Source organism: Pan paniscus, chromosome 7 (assembly GCF_029289425.2).
Source record: "Pan paniscus chromosome 7, NHGRI_mPanPan1-v2.0_pri, whole genome shotgun sequence".
Lineage (NCBI taxonomy): Eukaryota > Metazoa > Chordata > Mammalia > Primates > Hominidae > Pan > Pan paniscus.
In genome coordinates this window covers 85449564-85469337 of record NC_073256.2, presented here as the reverse complement: position 1 = coordinate 85469337, position 19774 = coordinate 85449564, and the positions used below count along the sequence as shown (strand labels likewise).

At 38.2% G+C, this 19774-nt stretch overlaps 1 protein-coding gene across 2 annotated transcripts in view; it reads left to right on the top strand.

The window, feature by feature from the left end:
• Positions 1 to 19774, top strand: part of SLCO5A1 (solute carrier organic anion transporter family member 5A1) — a 160863-nt gene that overhangs the window by 95183 nt on the left and 45906 nt on the right. The window lies entirely within an intron of this gene.

The following is a 19774-nucleotide window of genomic DNA, read 5'->3' as shown; positions in this document are numbered from 1 at the left end:
GGCACTGCCGCTAGGGCTGCTTGAAAACATGATCATTTTGACCATGAAATGGAATGGGTGAAGAGAAAGTTCAATCTAACATCGAAGTGTTAAGCTAGTTCATTAACAGCTACCTTTCCCCCCAGATTTTAGGAGGAGGAAATCCTGGAAAGTGTCCTCTTTGATTCAGATTGTATTACCATGTGACACATTTCCCAACTGTGTTTTGGGAAGGGAGAGAATTTTGCATATTTATATTTCTATGGTTCTCAGTTTAAAAAATGAAATAGGCAATGACATTCAAATTTAAATCTAAATAGATCTTTTTATGGGTTGGCATGGGTTTTAAAGTGTTAAGTTAAAAAAATTGATAACCTGAAATATACATCAGTTTCATGGTAGCAGGATTTCCCCTTCAGAAATGTGAACAGATTTTATTTGAATTACTGGAGATGTGTGAAGTTGAAAAGGAAATGTATGAATTTTATTTTAGATGTTTGATGTCTGGGAAACTGATTTTTAGGAGACTTTGATGCATATACCCATAGTACTTAGTGCTTAAAATCTTCTTTCATAATAAATTGGATGCTTAGAAATGTGGAAACATTAATTCTCAGATATTGGAGGAATTTTCAGTATATTATATCATGTAATATTGTAGATATTTTCTTAGTGGTATCAAAGATGGCTGATTGGCCATATCTTCCTAAAGGCTTAATTTATTTAATAAGGTATATTTCAATAGTTGAAGTGTATTTAAATAGTGTAGAATTATGATAACTTTTCAAGTGACTTAGGCTCCTACGTTCTCCAATTCCACATTCAAATCCAGTAAACTTGAATTATCTGAAAATGAACAGGCATCACTGTAGAAAGAGAAATTGATTTGAAATATTTGGGTAATCACTTTGTTCTTTACTTCATCTTATACATATAAAGACATACAACATTGGGTTGTGGGCCCAGGATAGCACATATTTTTATAAAGAATACACTGCTGTGGACTATTGTAATTGTGACTTAAAATATGTTTTTCTTGATCTTGGTTGCAAAAATATATGATTTCCTATATTAAGGTAAAATTTCCAGATTATTTTATAGTTTGGTTGTGAGAAAATCTAAACCTTCTACTTGTAGTTTAACTCTTCCACTAACCCTTTGTTGAGCAATGATTTTTGGACATGGAAAACAAAAGTTGTCTTGAAGTTAGATTCAAAGCCACACAGCTGTTAATCATAGGGCAGTCTCCAGCATTTCCCAAACTAAGTTTCAATATTCAAAGGTGTTAGTGGGAAGACAGTTCATAATAAAATAAATTTGGAACTTGCTGAGTTAAACAAAGTATCGTAGGATTCTTTACTGCAGGCCCTTTCATTTCCTTCAATATGCCGATATGCATCGTGAAACTCCCAGAAGACGACTCAGACTACAGCCTTTTCCAAAGTCATTTGACCATGAAACCTGATTTTTTTAGAGGCATCTTTTTCATAAACAGTGTTCCCCAGGATACACATAGGGAAGCCATACTGTGTGCCCCAGTTCCAGCCAGACTAGGGAGCAGAGCTGCCTAGATCATCCCACTTCTCTGCAGATGCACCATTTTCACCCCAGGGTTAGTGGGAGAGTAGTGCAGTGCTGAGCTGGGTAGGCACTAATGAACCTTGAATGCATATGGCTAAAGCCATCTCTTAGTTACTGGTAGAGGCCAAGGCTAGACAGACAACTTGTGGAAAATAAAGGGTTCAGCTGGAGCTGGGGTGTCGGCTACAGAATAAAGGGTTCAGTTGGAGCTGGGGTGTCGGCTGCAGACTTCCACAGCAGTGTGGTTGAGGCAGTGGCCACTAAATGTGTCCCACTTGGCCAGGGAAGTGCAGGATTGAATAAGGCGAACTCACAGTGTTCATCCCATGCTCCAATGTCAGAGTTAAAGAAGCAATGTCTCAAAAATGCGACTTCCATTCTGATTTTGTCATCAGCAACTTTTGTTTGTTTGTTTTGATCATAGCCAATGCAGTTTATACAATGTTTGCTATTCCACTTCTTCTGATAAAAAGCTTTTTATTTCCAGGTCACATATTTTTTCTTCCTTTATAGATAGGCAACAAATAATAATAGTCAAGAGATATTAAGATTGATTAAGAGTAGAGGGGGGCCTGTCAAATTGCAGTAAGATTAAACAGAGATGATAATTATTTTTAAAACTACTCTTGGTTTTTCTTTTCTTTTTAAAAAAATTTTAAGTTCTGGGGTACATGTGCAGTATGTGCAGGTTTGTTACATAGGTAAACGTGTGCCATGGTGGTTTGCTGCACCTACCAACCCATCACCTGGGTATTAAGCCCCACATGCATTAGCTATTTTCCCTGATGCTCTCTTTCTCCCCTCAATCCCACAACAGACCCCAGTGTGTGTTGTTCCCCTCCATGTATCTATGTGTTCTTACCATTCAGCTCCTACTCATAAGTGAGAACATGCGACGTTTGGTTTTCTGTTCCTGTGTTAGTTTGCTGAGGATAATGGCTTCAAGTTCCATCCATACCCCTGCATATGACATGATCTTGTTCCGTTTTATGGCTGCATAGAATTCCATGGTGCATATGTACCACATTTTCTTTACCCAGTCTATCATTGATGGGCATTTGAGTTGATTCCATGTCTTTGCTATTGTAAATAATGCTGCAATGAACATACGTGTGCACGCATTTTATAATATAATTATTTATATTCCTTTGGGTATATCCCCAGTAATGGGATCGCTGGGCCAAATGGTGTTTCTGGTTCCAGGTCTTTGAGGAATTGCCATACTGTCTTCCACAATGGCTGAACTAATTTACATTTGCACCAACAGTGTAAAAGCGTTCCTATTTCTCTACAGCCTTGGCAGCATCTGTTGTTTCTTGACTTTCTAATAATCGCCATCCTGACTGGCATGAGATGGCATCTCACTGTGATTTTGATTTGCATTTCTCTAATAATCAGTGATGTTAAGCTTTTTTCGTATGTTTCTTGGCTGCATGTATGTCTTCTTTTGAGAAGTGTCTGTTCATGTCCTTTGCCCACTTCTCAATGGGGCTGTTTGTTTTCTTCTTGTAAATTTGTTAAAACTCCTCTTGGTTTTTTGAATTGTTATCAGTTTAATCATTCTTACTCTCTGGGCATAGATTTCATTTTTCAAAGAAATTTTAAAATTTGAGCTCTTTTGTTCTCTGAATCCCCTTTTTTAATGCATGTAGACTGAAATGGGGAATTGAGAAATATATCTGAAAAACAATTTATCATCTGACAAAGTTTTTGAGTTCAAATTCTCTTTTCACTTAAAAAAATTATTTAGATACATACCCTGATCTTCACTGCAATTTGTTTGCGTTGTGTTATGGATAGAGAGGAAGCACCAAACACCTACGGAAGGACTGACCTTCTATTGCTCGCTTGTTCACATTGCCATTGAATGCCAGCTCTGTGCACAGCACTGTGCCTGGTGTGTGGCTGGGGAAATCTAAAGACTCACACCAGGGCCTTAAGTTGCTTACACATCTAAGAGGAGAGAGAAAACTTATGAAATACATTAGAAAAACCTGTCTAAATAAATAAACAGAAAATTTGGATCACAGAGATCATTTTCGCTGATGGGGCAGTGTGGTTGAGTTTCATTTCATGGACAATGGCTTTTAACTAGGTTTTTAAGGGAAAGTAGAATCTGCCCATTTGGAGTTTGGAGAAAAGGTGTTTATTTCCTGTGGAGGACCAGCTTGAGCAAAGGCAAAGCAGCAGGGGTGGATAAAGCTTACTCTAGCGGCAAAGGAGGGTGGAGGGGAGAGTTTATCCCTAGGTCAGAAATAGAGCTCCAAAGGCAAGCAGGTGCAGGGTGGGAAATCTGCTCAGGGACCTTCAGCTCCACTTCTCTCATGCTGTAATCACTTGAGGACACTTGTGCCTGGCGGGAGGTGGTGACACCAATGTCTGACGAGGGCATCATCGCAATACCAGAGTCAACCCCACTTCACTCCTCTGGTATAGTGTGTTTCTACTGAACAGTGCGTCTGTGTCACAGTGCTCTCCCTGCTCATGGTCTTTCTGCTGACCCACTTGGGGTCACATTTATCTCTTGAAAGTAGTTAAATATTATGAAGTTGGTATTTTGGAGAAGCCTGAAATGATGGGACGACCCCTTGTATTAGTCTGTTCTCATACTGTGATAAAGACATATCCAAGACTGGGTAATTTATAAAGAAAAGTGGTTTAATTGACTCACAGTTCTGCATGGCTGGGGAAGCCTCAGGAAACTTACAGTCAGGGCGAAAGGGGAAGAGGCACGTCTTACATAGTGGCAGGTGAAAGAGAGTGAGGAAGAGCAGGAAAAACTGCCTTATAAAACCATCACATCTCGTCAGAACTCTCACCATCATGAGACTAGCATGGGGGAACCACCCCCACGATCACATCACCTCCCACCTGGCACCTCCCTTGATACATGGAGATTATGGGGATTACAATTTGAGATGAGATTTGAGTGGGGACACAGGGCCAAACCATATCAACTCTGAAGGAGCAGTTATACAGGGTGCCCGTGGAATCCATTCACTGCCGGTAACTAGTTGCATGGCTTTGGTCAAGTCATTTTCCTCCCTAAATTTCAGCTGAAACTGGAGTTTATCTGTAACTCGAGGATAGTCTCTCCCCTGTCTCTCTCTATGTCAGCATTGTTGTGAGGATCAAATGAAGTAGTGAATAGTGATTTGTTTTGAAGCTTACTTAACTTCAAATAGGTACAACAATATAAATGGAAAAATACAACCTGATCATATCACAGTAAAGAAAATTATTATTTATGATGATAGCACCTTACATCTGAAGTTGTGCACTTTGAATAGGTCTGAGAATAAAATTTCTGTAATAATAACGATGATAATAAAAACACTGCTGACATGTACTGAGTGTTTACTAAGTCCAAGGCTCTACCTAAGCAATTTTATATGGGTAACATCATTTAATCTATGTAACTAATGCCTATGAAGTAGATATTATTAATTATGCCAGTTTTCCGGATGAGAAAAAAAGGGCCAGAGGGGTTTAAGTAACTTGCTTAAAGGCAAATAGTAAGTGTTAGAACTGGATGCTAGAGTCTTGTACTCCTTGGAGTATATAAATATTGCTATGTGATTTTTTTTTTTTTAGACGGAGTCTCGCTCTGTCGCCAGGCTGGAGTGCTGTGGCGTGAACTCGGCTCACTGCAACCTCTGCCTCTTGGGTTCAAGTGATTCTCCTCCCTCAGCCTCCCAAGTAGCTGGGACTACAGGCATGCACCACCACGCCTAGCTAATTTTTGTATTTTTAGTAGAGATGGGATTTCACCATGTTGGCCAGGCTGGTCTCAATCTCTTGACCTTGTGATCTGCCCGCCTCTCCCTGCTCATGGTCTTTCTGCTGACCCACTTGCGGTCACAGTGCTGAGATTACAGATGTGAGCCACTGTACTCGGCCTCGCTATGTGATTTTTACTGAAATACTATAATACATATATGCTGTTGTCATCATTTCTATTTATTTTTTTCACTATTTCCAAAAAGACAATATTCCAAAGGTTTTAGGATTCCACTTCCATCCACTCAGCCATGGTCCACAACGTCTGTTTTCAGAGCACTGTGATCTTTCAGCATTGCCTTTGCTTGGGCTCTTGCCCTTCGATGTGTACAATTATAGAGTTAGAGCTATTGGTTTGTCTTTACAAGGGAAGTAGCCTTGGAAAATTCCATTTTGTTTTTCACTGTAGAATAATTGAGATACTTACTTCTGTGGTAAAAGAATTAGGTTGGGGTGTAATTTTAAAAATTACTGTAATTTTTATTGTTGTCTAAATAACCAAATATTTGCCATCCATCTTCAGCCACTGAATTGGGATTTGGTTGAAGTGATTTACAGCAGTGCCACTGAACTTAAATTGCAGCCTTTGGGAATCACTTCATCTTTAGATGCAAGAGACATATGAATGGGCTTTGATTTGTTTCATTCTTCTAAGGGCATCAACAGCTTTTATATAATTTTATGAGCAGTTTTTAAAATTTTTGTATAGTTTTGTAAATGTATACACAGATTTTTCTCTTTAATGTTGAGATTAAGCATTTAAATACAAATCTAAGTGTTTTAGGTGTAGATGTCCACTATCACTGGCCATTTCCAAGGTCAGGTGATGACACTTGGCCCTGAGACGTGTGCTGACACTACTCAAGCATGGTGGCTCTGAGAGAGGAGAAAGGTACTTGCAAACCAACATTTTGTAGCAGCTGCTAAAGTCTTCCCACTTATATCATTTTAATCATTATTGAGATGAATAGACGCTATTAGGAACAAAAAGTGAAAATTATAGGCTCTTTGTCTTTTGGGGAGAGAGGTATGTATTAATATCATGCTGAATTACATTTGTTTCTCTTCAGTGCTAATGAGAACTTTTGTAAGAGCTCATAGTGGACAAAAAGTCAGAACACTCAGCTTCTCTTTATTTATCAATCAACTAATTTAAGGAATGTTAGGGTGTCTACCATGTGGCAGGTTCTTAGCCAGTGCTCTAATGGCAGTTAAACAGGGTTCAATTGCTCTTTAACAATGTTTTTAAGACTCAGATGACCCAAAATGATAAGAAACACATTGGCATTTCTTGCAGGAAAGGATACTACATGGCATCAGCATTAAAGTAAAGATGATTAGGTTGGTGCAAAAGTAATTGCGGTTTTTGCTGTTGAAAGTAATGACAAAAACTGCAATTACTGGCTGGGTGTGGTAGCTCATGCCTGTAATCCCAGCACTTTGGGTAGCTGAGGCAGGTGGATCACTTGAGGTCGGGAGTTTGAGACTAGCCTGGCCAACATGGCGAAACCCCGTCTCTACAAAAAATACAAAAATTAGCCAGGCGTGGTGACACGTGCCTATAATCCCAGCTACTCGGGAGGCTGAGAGGCATGAGAATCGCTTGAACCTGGGAGGCAGAGGTTGCAGTGAGCCGAGATTGTGCTACTGCACTCCAGCCTGGGCAATAGAGCCAGACTTCATCTCAAAAAAAAAAAAAATTGCAATTACTTTTGCACCAACCTAATACTTTGCAGCCACAGGCCATCTCACATGCTTGAATATTTTTAGTATTTTCTTGGCCCCATAGATTCCTGCTATGTAACCAGTTTCAACAGCCGAGCTCTCCAGGGGTCTTAGTGAGACTGGTTACAATAAACATGAAATGAGCATGTTTGGAAAAATGATTTAATCTAAGATTTTAGAGAAGGAAGAAATTACAGAGTTCATGCTCATTTTTGTCAATAAACAATGCTGACAAGCTGGTACAAACCATCCTCAACCACTTAGGACCCATAGTTATAAGGCAGCACTGTTCATGAACATGTTTTGTGCCTTGACTAGGAGTCAGTGCCCTGCAGATGCACGTTGATGATTTGGCAAGACAGCTCAGGCTAATTCCAGGCCTGTGTAGTTACTCCTCACAGGGACTCCCAGGGCTTTCGCAGTACATAAGGTGGACAGTGTTTTTCTCTCCAGGTCTGTTTTCTAGTCTAGAAAACAATAACTTGAACTGAAATGAACTCTATAATTCTTCCTTCCCTAAAATCTTAGATTAAATAACTTTCCCAAAACCCTGTGTACCAAATACACATTTATTCTTACCTTCCCTATAGAGTTATATTGTTTTCTTAAAAGGGACTAGTTACTAACCAATTAATCACTCTGGTATTTGTAGTAATGTTGCATCCCCACAAACTCTGGCCATGTCCAGAATCAATATTATCTGTTTTGTTTTGCTGTGGGCAGCCTAATGTAGTACACAGACCTCTCTGAATCCCAGATCTGTGACTTAATTAGATGTAGGCTTTTAGTCAAGTTGCTTACCCACTCAGAGTCTCAGTTTCTCATTTGTAAAATGTGAGTGATCATTCCCCAGGGCTACTGTAAAATATTAAGTGAGCTAATTAGATCTTAAAGCATTTGGTATACAGTAGATAATCAAGAAAAATCAGTTTCTCCTCTTTTTCTTTTATGAAACTGTGCTAAATTTAAATTTCCTTTAGGAAATCTTGTTAGGTTTTCTGATTTTAAAACAAATTGTATTGGTCTACTTTACAGCGGTAATTGGAAGGCTTTTTGTTAAGTCCCACCTGCGAAGAGAGGTAATACAGTCATATAAAATGGTAAGAAGTGACTATTTTCATCTTGATCATAGGAGTAAAGTAGCGGAAACTTTCTGGGGCAGGAGACAGTAAGGAGGTTTAGGGAGGGATGTCCATGCTTGCAGCATATTACGAATCTCTCTCTCTCACACACACGCTCTCTCTCTCTCTCTTTGAATTATTCCAAATCAGTTCGCCAAATGACCAGCTTCTTGTTTGGCCAGTTCCCCCAATGACCGTAATTTCTTATATGATTCTTTCTCTTCATTTACTAGTTTTCAGAGTAAAAATTTATATTCTAGCAAATTTATATAGTGGCCAATAATTTGTTAAAAGTATTATTAACTCATTTTTAGGTGTTTGATGTGCTTTACTCCATTGCAGTTATCTTTTTTTTTTTTTTTTTTTTTTTTGTTGGGACGGAGTCTCGCTCTTTCGCCCAGGCCGGACTGCAGTGGCACGATCTCGGCTCACTGCAAGTTCCGCCTCCCGGGTTGATGCCATTCTCCTGCCTCAGCCTCCCAAGTAGCTGGGACTACAGGCGCCCTCCACCTCGCCCGGCTAATGTTTTGTATTTTTAGTAGAGACAGGGTTTCATCATGTTAGCCAGGATGGTCTCCATCTCCTGACCTCGTGATCCGCCTGCCTCGGCCTCCCAAAGTGCTGGGATTACAGGCGTGAGCCACTGCACCGGGCGCAGTTATCATTCTTTTTGATGCTCCAGTTGCCCAATCTTTGGCCATTGGGAGCCCCTTAAAGTCAGCACCTGTGTCCTTTGGCTCTACCTCAGTAGTCTTTGTGGTTTCTGTCATGACAAAAGGTGACTCACTTACCTTCCACATTTCCTGCCCTGGACCTCGGATCAGTCGTATATCTGCAAGGAATCTTGGTTTCTTTGACAGGAAAATGGTACTTGGACACCATCATCTGGACACTCGGGTTGCCCATTGCTCATTGCTACAAGATCGTCATTGTTTCTGGACTTTTTCTAATTAAAAAAAGTCATGAGATTATACTGATGTTTGCACTTCAAATGTTAATATCACAGTTATTACTTACTTTTTCTGATATTATATTTTATCTCTTTTGTTTAATGATAAAAATCTTTTTTCTAATGACTTTAACATAATTATTTTATTCAAGTGTGTGTGTGTTTGTATGTATGTATAATAATTTCAAACCAATTCGCAGTATTATTTATTAACCATAAACCATAAGACATATAGCACAGAAGTTAATCGTAAAATACTAAATACAGCTTTAGACTTTTGTAGTTTGTTTTGTTCAAAGGCCATTTCTTACTGCAGATGTGCAAAATACTGTTCTGAAGTTATCTGAAGTAATTCTTCTCTGTTTGGTTATATCTGATATTTTGTGATGTTTGTTTTAATTTGTTTTTGGTTTTTAATTTTAGAATTACCTTTTTAAAATTTTAAAGTTAAATTTGTATTTAAAATTATATAAAACATTTATATGGTTTGAAGGTCAAAACTATAAACAAAGTACATTCAGAGAGGCCTCAATTCCATTCCAGTTTCTTCCAATTCTCTTCCTCTCTCTATAGGAAGCCATTTAAAACATTAGTTTATCCTTTTTTATTTCTTTTTAAATACATAAGTAAATACATGTATTACATATGCAATATATATAATATATACATCGGTATTTTACATTAGTGTTTTTCACCTTTCTTTCCAAAGGTTGGCATGCTATATGCCCTGTTCTGTACCATACAGTCTAGAGACCTTGCTCATTTCTGCATAGCTGCACAGTACTCTATTGTGTGAAGTCTATTCAGTCCCCTAATGATGGGCGTTTGGTTGTTTCCATTCTTCTGCTATGACATGATAGTGATAGGTATAAGTCACTTCATACTAAATAACCCATTTTTCTAATACATTATACTTGTTCCTTTTAAACTATCTGATTGCCCAGCGTATAGTTTGCGTTTGCGCTGGCAGAGAAGCTGATTCCAGAAAGGGAAAGGAGACTGAGAGACTGTGAATATTTTTGTCACATAATACTCAGGCCTCATCCTTCCCACGCTCTTTCCTGCCCAAGATTTAGCATTTACCCTCAGATTCTCATAAAGATCAAAAGACTGAATCTTTGTGAAAATACTTTAAAAAGCCTATACAGCTTTTGGGAATCCAAAGCAAATTGACATCTTTCCTTCAGTGGAGCCTGTGCTATGATGGTGAAAACTGGTGAACTTTATTAGGCTTCCACTCTGAGCCAGGCATGGCATTAGCCAGGCGCCTTCCATGCATGCTTTGCAGTCTTCACCACAGTACTGCAGTGGGAGGGAGTCCTCTCTCCAGTGAAGAGTTGATGAAAATGAGGCAGGCAGAGCAGTTTTTGCAAGAAACACACCTCACAATCCATTATAGGTCCATATTATACAGATTGAACTGTATAATATGTAACTGTATAATCTGTAACTCAGAGAAGCTGCTTACAATTTGGAATTTTTATTGTGTCATTTTTTCTTCTCCAACTTTCATGTACTAGGTAAGACATATAGCATAGAAGTTAAGAGGGTCTGTTTAGGAGACAGATCTTGTTGAAATTCTTACTCTGTTTTTTCATCCACCCATCCATCCAGCCATCCCTTCGCCTATTCATCCATCTATCCACTCACCCACCCACCCATCCATGCACAACTATTTATAAAGCTTTTGCTATGGGCCTGGCACTATGCACAGGGAAGCCATATGAGAACACGGAGGGGTCCCACCTTCAAGGCCTCACAGTCTAGTGAACCTTGTAGGCTGCCTGTGACCCTGGACCAACTCATTAACCTCTATGGGTAGCAAAGGCTCTGAGGATTAAATGAGATAATGTATGTTGTGGGCTTCACACAGTGCCTGGAAAGTAGCTATTAGTAATAAATGTATTGCACATTTATTAGTAATAAATGAGATCTTCCAGGAAGAGGAATCTAAGGCAGAAGAGTAAATGCAGGACTTATGACATGTGGAAAACATTCATAAGAAAGATTATCTGGAGGGAATGGATTTTAAGAGGAAGAAGAAAAAGTATGGCTAATAGGAGGTAGAGGCCGGGCATGGTGGCTCATGCATGTAATCCCAGCACTTTGGGAGGCCAAGGCGGGCAGATCACTTGTGGCCAGGAGTTCGAGACCAGCCTGACCAACATGACAAAACCCCATTCTCTACTAAAAGTATAAAAGTTAGCTGGGCATGGTGGCACACGCCTGTAATCCCAGCTACTCAGGAGGCTGAGGTGGGAGGATCGCTTGTACACAAAAGACAGAGGTTGCAGTGAGCCGAGATCGCACCACTGCACTCCAGCCTGGGCAACAGAGTGAGACTCTGTCCCCTCCCCGCAAAAAAAAAAAAAAAAGGAGGTAGGAAAATGAAAGAGAAAGCAAGAGACTTGATACTGAAGTGAAAGGCTGAGGAATAATCTCATCTGAACTGAAGGAGGCTAGGAGATATAATATCAATGATAAAAATACAATTGCTTTAAACGTGTATCAGCTGAATCAGTGTAGGGTCAGGGTCAAATGTTTATATCTTTGATTTATTTACTCTGCATTTATTTTTCCAATATAAATGGCTACTTTTCACAACTCTTAGTGGGAAAAAAGAAATTTTAAGTGTTTTAATTTTATATATTTGGGCACAGTGCAGGAAAATGTCTGTTGACTAAATCTTTCAATTAACTAAAATGTTTTCTGCTTCACTTATCTTTGATGATTAATAGCACAGTCCGTATGTCTGGGATTTGTTTCCCAAGCACATGTGTGCACGCTCACACTGAAAAACAAAGACAAACATGACCTACTTATGTGGATATATTCTGGGCTCTGAGGACATTCACCTCGGTGCTCTCCACATTACCACCTCTATGTTCACAGCACGGTGTTCTGAATAGCCCAGAGCCCCTCGAGAGCCTTAGTCATAAAAAATATTATATGTTGTTCACAGAGCAGGATTTTTTGTGAATAGAAGTCAGGTTGAGAAAGATTAGAGAGCTTTTCAAAAAGACTGAAAATCCAGAGGAAACACTGAAGTGTCAGAAGCAGACGTAGGAGCATTTCTGCTACTGAGCGCATCTTATCCTTGGTTCAATCAACAAAGATATGCCCAATAGATTTGATGAAGGAATGAATAAAAACTTTCTTCTTCCTGACCCTTAGGGTTTGCATCTCTACAATGAGGATTTGAATTAGACAATGTTTCACTAAAGGGCAACTAACAAACATCCCACCATCCCCCACGACTTACAAAATCCTCTGATTTTTATGAATAGCTTCTTTTTCCAGGCATTCAAGTTAATCACTATCTTACCACTTTACTTTGGATCTATACCTTTTCCTGGCAGTTAAAATTTCTTCTGTGTACACATACATACATACATACATACATACATACATCTTTATTCTTTTTCTCCCTTGGTACATGAGATGGAACTGAGGTTGAATTGCTTCACTTTTTGCCTTTCTGGGGGTACTTTACAGAAATAAGGTAGCTCGATGGTTAAATTTCTGCCTTTGAGAACCCAGAAACTTCTTACTGGGCATGTTAGCAGGCCCATACCTGCTAAAATGAGTGATCCCTACCTGCTCTGTACTGAACCAATATGGTATAGGAGAAAGGTTGTGGGTTTTGGCATCGGAAGTTCTGGGTTCAAGATCTGCCTCTGCCCCTTACAAGCTGTGTAGCCTTGAGTGAGTCAACTAATTTGGCCTCAGTTTTACTGGCTGTGAAATGCTATAACTGTATCCATTTTAGAGGGTTTTTGAAGTTTTAAAAATTAAAATTTACTTAAGTGTAAAGAAAAACACAAATATTAATTATTAATGAGAATGACCCTGGCTTTTCTCCCTATTTATCAAATAGACCATCCTCCATATAAATGACAGGAGAACCAGGATTATTATTGAAAGAGATGAGGGAAGGGGAAAAGTAAGAGGCAGGGTAGATAATTAATAAAGACACAGGTGTGAATTCAAGCATCCATTGCCTCACAGTTAGTGGCACACTGCGGCTAGTGACAAACTGTTCTGACTCCCAGCTCCTGCTGCCGCCTCTTATTTCCCCAGAGATGCTTTCTGTTTACTCATAAAGATCACATCCTGAGCTAATGAATATCCTGGCCCTTAAATATGGCCAGGATAGAGTTATTACCACAAGGCAGGAAATACCTTACTCTTTTTTCTAAAGAATGAAACGTGCTTAGACATTATTAGAAGTGGAAGTAATGTCCTTTTGCTGAACCGTCTCACAATGGACCTCAGCAAATTAGCTTTGCTGCCAGGCTCAGCTTCCTGGTGAGGCATCTTTCCATTGTCCAGAAGGTAGAACTTGGGTTTATTTGGATATGTTACTGTTAGTCTGATTAGATTTCAGGCTAATAGTTAATTTTTTCAAGTCATCGTACTGAAATTCTTCTCCTATCTCTATTTGCAATAAAGATGAATATAATTTATGTTTGATTTTTGATTAAAGTGGTTATTTAGAAATGTAGGTGCACACTTCCCTTATTACCTGTGCAAGGGACAGTTTGTGTATGCTAATTTTATATAGAGTAGTTCAGTGATATTATTATTCAGTGATACATTATTCAGTAGTTCAGAAGATATTATTTAGCAATATCTTCCTTAAATTTGTTTGAAATAGGTACTGTATAAATACCAAACCCTTTTGAAAATGTAAAAAATTGAATAGGTATTTATATATTAAATGCAAAAATTGAATGCTTACATATTGTAGTATCCTTTTAGTCAATTGGCATATACTGCTGTTACTAAAAAGCATACTAGGCCCGGCATGGTGGTTCACACCTGTAATGCCAGCACTTTGGAAGGCTGAGGCAGACAAATCACCTGAAGTCAGGAGTTCGAGACCAGCCTGGCCAACATGGGGAAACCCCATTTTTACTAAAAATACAAAAAATTAGCTGGATATGGTGGTGCACACCTGTAGCCTCAGCTACTCAGAAGGCTGAGACAGGAGAATCGCTTGAACCCGGGAGGCGGAGGTTGCAGTGAGCCGAGATTGCGCCATTGCACCCCGTCCTGGGTGACAGAGTGAAACTCAGTCTCCAAAAAAAAAAAAAAAAAAGCATACTAAAATTGTTGTTAAACAAATGAGCACCTATCCTATTTCTTGGGGAAAAACTTCAAGGAAAGAGATTTTACAACTCTCCTTGGCTTCCTTTTCTATCAGTTAATAAACCTGTTCATATTTTTTAAAGTATGAACCTTTTCCTCTCACCTCAAATTTGTTTTTCTTTTGAGGGATATAAAGGATAAGTGAATTTTGATTTTGAGAAAGATGTTAACTTGGGTTGGGCATGGTGGCTCATGTTTGTAATCGTAGCACCTTGGGAGGCCGAGACTGGAGTATGGCTTGAGCCCAGGAGTTTGAGCCTGGGCAACATAGTGAGACCTCATCTCTACAAAAAAAAAAAAAAAAAAAAAAAATTAGGTGGGCATGGTGGCTTGTGCCTGTGGTCCCAGCTACTCAGGAGGCTGAGGTGGGAGGATTGCTTGAACCCAAAATGCAGAGGTTGCAGTAAGCCAAGATCGCACCACTGCACTCCAGCCTCGGTGACAGAGTGAGACCTTGTCTAAAAAAATAAATAAAATAAAAAAAGAAATGTGTTTAATTTGTATTCAAACATTCATCATGCACAACATTAAAATTATTAACAAAATTACCTTATAGACAGAATAAAAAATAGTTTTAATGTTATGCAAAACAAATACACCTTTACAAATACTTCAATATAGCTGAAAATAAAAGCTATGGTCTTGTGCTATGCTTTTCATGTTGTGGTCAACATAAAATCTAGATTCTTCAGTAGGTTTATTTTGTTGTGTCTTATACTAACATGAGTAAACGTAAAATGCCAATAACTTGCCAAAGAATATATATTTACTATAGTCTCATATATTGTGGCTAAATTATGCATCAAGAATAGTCAGTCACTGCCTCATCTCTGTATCAGCCAAATTCATTGATGCGTATGTATGTTCCTACATATGTATGTATACATTCACACACAATACATACATGCATACACACAAATATTCACACACACACACACACACCATGCATGTGTTAACAAATCTCATCATTTTTGTCTTGAAGATCTGAGTTTGTTTTAGGAGACAGTGTAACTAACTGAAAAAATGAGTAAGAGTTAAGAGACTAGGTTTCAGTTTTAGAAGGAACAATGGACCTGGAACTTAGGCAACAGATTTCTCATGTCAGACCTGAAAGAGCTCTGCCTTTGAAATCAGATTTTTGTCCTGTCTTTGTTTTGTTCGCTTGTGATCTTGGACAAGGTGTGTCATTCATGTATCTTAGTTTCCTTATACAAAAAATGGGAATAAATAATAATCCATAAGATTAAATAATATTAAGTGTAAGTACTTCAAGACTTGAAGTACTCCACATATTTATTATGATTATTACATTGTCATTTCATTTTCTCAGTCTGTTTTCTTATCTGTATAAGGAGATAATACCTGTTTATAGAGCTGTTGTACTGATCAATTAAATAATTGATGTGAATGTGCTTTGAAAAAGTCATAAGGGCTTATTTCCCTCCATGAGTTTAGGTTGTTGTTGGTAATCTTGGTTAAAGTTGAAGTCAGCTCACTCTAAATAAACGCATTTATTATTTTATTTGTTTGTTTTTTTGAGACGGAGTCTTTGCTCTGTCACCCAGGCTGCAGAGCAGTGGTAGATCTCAGCTCACTGCAACCTCCGCCTCCTGGTCTCAGGCGATTCTCCTGTCTCAGCCTCCCAAGTAGCTGGGACTATAGGTATGTGCCACCATGCCTGGCTAGTTTTTGTATTTTTAGTACAGATGAGGTTTTGCTATGTTGGCTAGGCTGGTCTTCAACTCCTGACCTGAGGTGATCTGCCCGCCTCAGCCTCCCAAAGTTCTGGGATTACAGGCATAGGCTATCGTGCCTGGCTTATAAATACATTTCATCTTTTAATCATAGCACTTATTTTTTTGGTGTGTACCTCAGGATCGAAGACAATAAGGGGGTAAACCCTTTGAAAGGAATTTTGAGTTTCCTGCTGTTTTAGGTGGAAAATTAATCTAAAATATCTTCCTTTCTGAAATAAATAGGATTTGAAAGAAATGATCCTGAAGTAAGTTTCTATAAATAAAAACATTTTTTCTTCATTTTTAGAATAAAACTGAGCACCTGTTCCTTCAAAAATGAAGTGGCTTAAATGACTGAAAAGATCTCACAAAGAAAATAACAAACATTTGTAATTTAAGTGTATGTTTATGGGAGCACTAGCCTCATATAAATCTAGAAAAAGCATTGGATTTAGAATCAGATAACAGTCTAGGCCTTGCTCTGGCATTAATTAGCCAATGATTCGAGGTGAATCACTCATCTTTCCAGAGTCTCACTTTTATTTTATATCTATAACACGAGGTAGTTAAATACATGATCTCTGGGCTCTTGTGTTAATTTAGGATTATATACTTTTTGAGAATATCAGAGACTCAAAGGAACAGAGGCTTGAACAAAAGAGATCATTATTTCTCTGTCACATGAAATTCTGGACATAACTCAGTGCTCGTATAGGGACTGTAATCACCCACAGTGCTTCCAATTTCTTCTCCATCACAGACTCCTGTCCTCATAGTCCAAAGCAGCTGTCCAGTTATTATGTCTGCATTTCAAGCAGCAAAATGGAAGGAGGAAGGAGGAAGAGCATGGATGTACTACTTTTGCTTACATCACATTGGCCAGGACTTGCCACATGGCCACACCTAGTTGCAAGGGAGGCTGGGAAATGTAGTCTATTCCAAGCAGCCATAAGTCAAGCTGTTACTCTAGAATAGGGATCTTGGGCCAAAGTTAGCCTGCTTCCTGTTTTTGTAAATAAAACGTTATTGGAACCCAATCACACCCATTTGTTTACACATGTCCATTACACTACAACAACAGAGGTGACTAGTGTAATAGACACTGTCTGGCTCACAAATTAGAAAATATTTACTATCTAGCCCTTAATAGAAAAACTTGTCAACTCTTGCTTTAGGAAAAAAAAGAGTAGTCATTGGAGAGTAAGTAGCAATCTCTGCTCTAGTGCCCTTCCAAATTCTATGATTTTGTGATAACACACAAACAAATAAAAAGCCCAAACACTTTATTTCATGAGGTAGTAATATATTTTAAAATGTTAGTAAATACTAAAACATGACGTTTTCTCTTGTTCCAATGGGTTGAAACTTGAGTTGTGCCTATTAAATTGTCCTGTTTTTGTTCTGTCCACTTCCTGATTTTATATGGCCGCTCTCAGTTCCCATCTAATTATCTAAGATGTTAGCTACTCTCCTGCAACTTTGAGTACAGAAATATTAACACTTTATTTGGCATGTGCCTTGCATAGTCTTCATTTTGGTGAAAATAAAAATGTGAAAAGATTCAGGGCTACCTTGGGTCCTGGTGAAGACTTCCTAGTATAACATCTGGGGTTGTTGGTGAACCAGGAACCATCACGCCATTAAAGAAGCCCGTGGTTGTCAGTGGGAGGTACATTACATTCACACTTGCTACATTGTATTTTCTTCCTTTGCTGGTTCACATGTATCTTTGGGGTTAAATTTTAAATATTTATTGCATTTACTTCTTATAGCTTTTCAAGTTATATTGTTGTCTTCCAAAGAGAAGTTTTATCTGAAAATATGTGATTTTGTTATTAAAAACCAAGAATAAATAAGGTCTGAGCAATAAGGGGAGAAGATTAGATGATTTGCTGAAAGATTTAGAGATGGGTCTAATAAAATTTAAATTTTTGTAGGCACACAGGAACCATGTCATCTGTTTCCTTTCTAGTAATTTCTACCCAATTGTTGCGGGAAATTAAGGAATTGGAGAGACTGAACGGAGTGCAAGAAAGTGTTTATTTAATGTGTACACCGGCTCAGTGGACATGTGTCCTGAGAGTCTGAGCCTAGAACAAATAAAATGAGTTTAAGCACTTTGAGGTGGGCACTACGTGAAGCAGGAAGCAGGCTTACAGAAGCGAGAACAAAGGCTGCTGTGACACTTTTGCAACATGTCTTACATGTCTGGGAAAACTTGGTTTGCAGGTTATGCGTCTCTGTCTTGTGATCTTGCAGCTGTGCAGGGAAGAAACGAACAGGAGTTTACAGAGCCTACAAAATATGAGGAGGGTAGATATGGTTAATGTTTCTTGGGAGAGACAGTTAATATTCTCTTCCAATTTTAACTTCAGGGGGGCTACTTAAATTCTTTTTAGCCTTGGTTAATACAGCAATTCATTCTATGAGCTATTGTTATTTCTCTTACTATTACTTTAATCTTTACTATTATTACTTATGCTATTATTCTGTTATTTTCTTAATTTCCTACTTCACAATGACTAGTTTCTATAAGATTGATTAATTAATGGATTTTTGAAACCTAAGTTCTCATAGACAGTAGGGTTGATGTTCTCCACAGATGCTCCGACCATTAGATTCCTAGAGTATGTTTGCGCTTGTAAAACTTATTTTGTGGATTTCATTATCTGGTGGAATTGTGCATGTCTTTTGAAACAAACAAACAAAATCTTCAGGTTAAAAGTGCAGTATTTAGCATACTGGTTAAGATTTTCAACCTGTCTGTCACTGTCTTGTCCAAAGTGGTTATTTTTTTCTGGCTTAAGCTATCTTATTCAGAGAGCAAGGTGAACTGATTAATTTTTGAGTTTCTTCTTGTTACAAAATGTTTTGATTTTTATTATCCTGGACTCCTGGTAAACTTTCTTTACTGAATAGATGGGGACAGTGTACAACTGGAGTATCATTTAATCCCCCTAATGCTGTGTTCACGTTGCTCCTTCAGGTTTTTGCTCAAATGGCCCCTTGTCAATGAGACTTTACCCAGGATCCCTCAGTTAAAAATGCAACTCCTCTCCCTACTCCTCATTTTCCTTTCTCCGCTGAGCATTTTTCTCTGTAGTATTTTTTAACTTCTAACATTCTGTACAATTTGCTTAATTATTGGTTTGTCTGTTTCCCACGTTAGATTGTAAACTCAATCTGGGCAGGAATTTTAGTCACTTTTATTCCCTACGTGTCTCCAGAGTTTAGAACAGGCCTTGGCACAGAGTGGATGCTCAATAATGTTTTCCGTTAAGTTAAATATATACTTTAAAAATTACATATTTTTGTAAGTTTTCTGAAAGTTGTTTTAAAAAACATGTTTGTAAATAACCCAAAAATGAATTTATGAATTTTAGCTCAACTACCATTTAAGTAATTGAAGATTAAAAACACAATGTGATAAGGGGCTTCTATGGAAAACCCACAGCTAACATCATACTTAATGGTGACAGACTGGATTGTTTCTCCCTAAGATCAGGAACAAGGAAAGAATGTCTGCTCTTGCTACTTCTATTCTTTGTTACACTGCAGATTATGCCCAGGGAAGTTAAGGAAGAAAATGAAATAAAAGGCATTCAGATAGGAAAGGAGGAAGTAAAGCTATTTATATTTACAGATTATGTGATCTTCTATAGAGAAAATCTTAAGGAATCAATTATAAAAACTATTAGAACTAATAAATATGTTCAACAAGGTTGCAAGATCTTACAAGATCAATATACAAA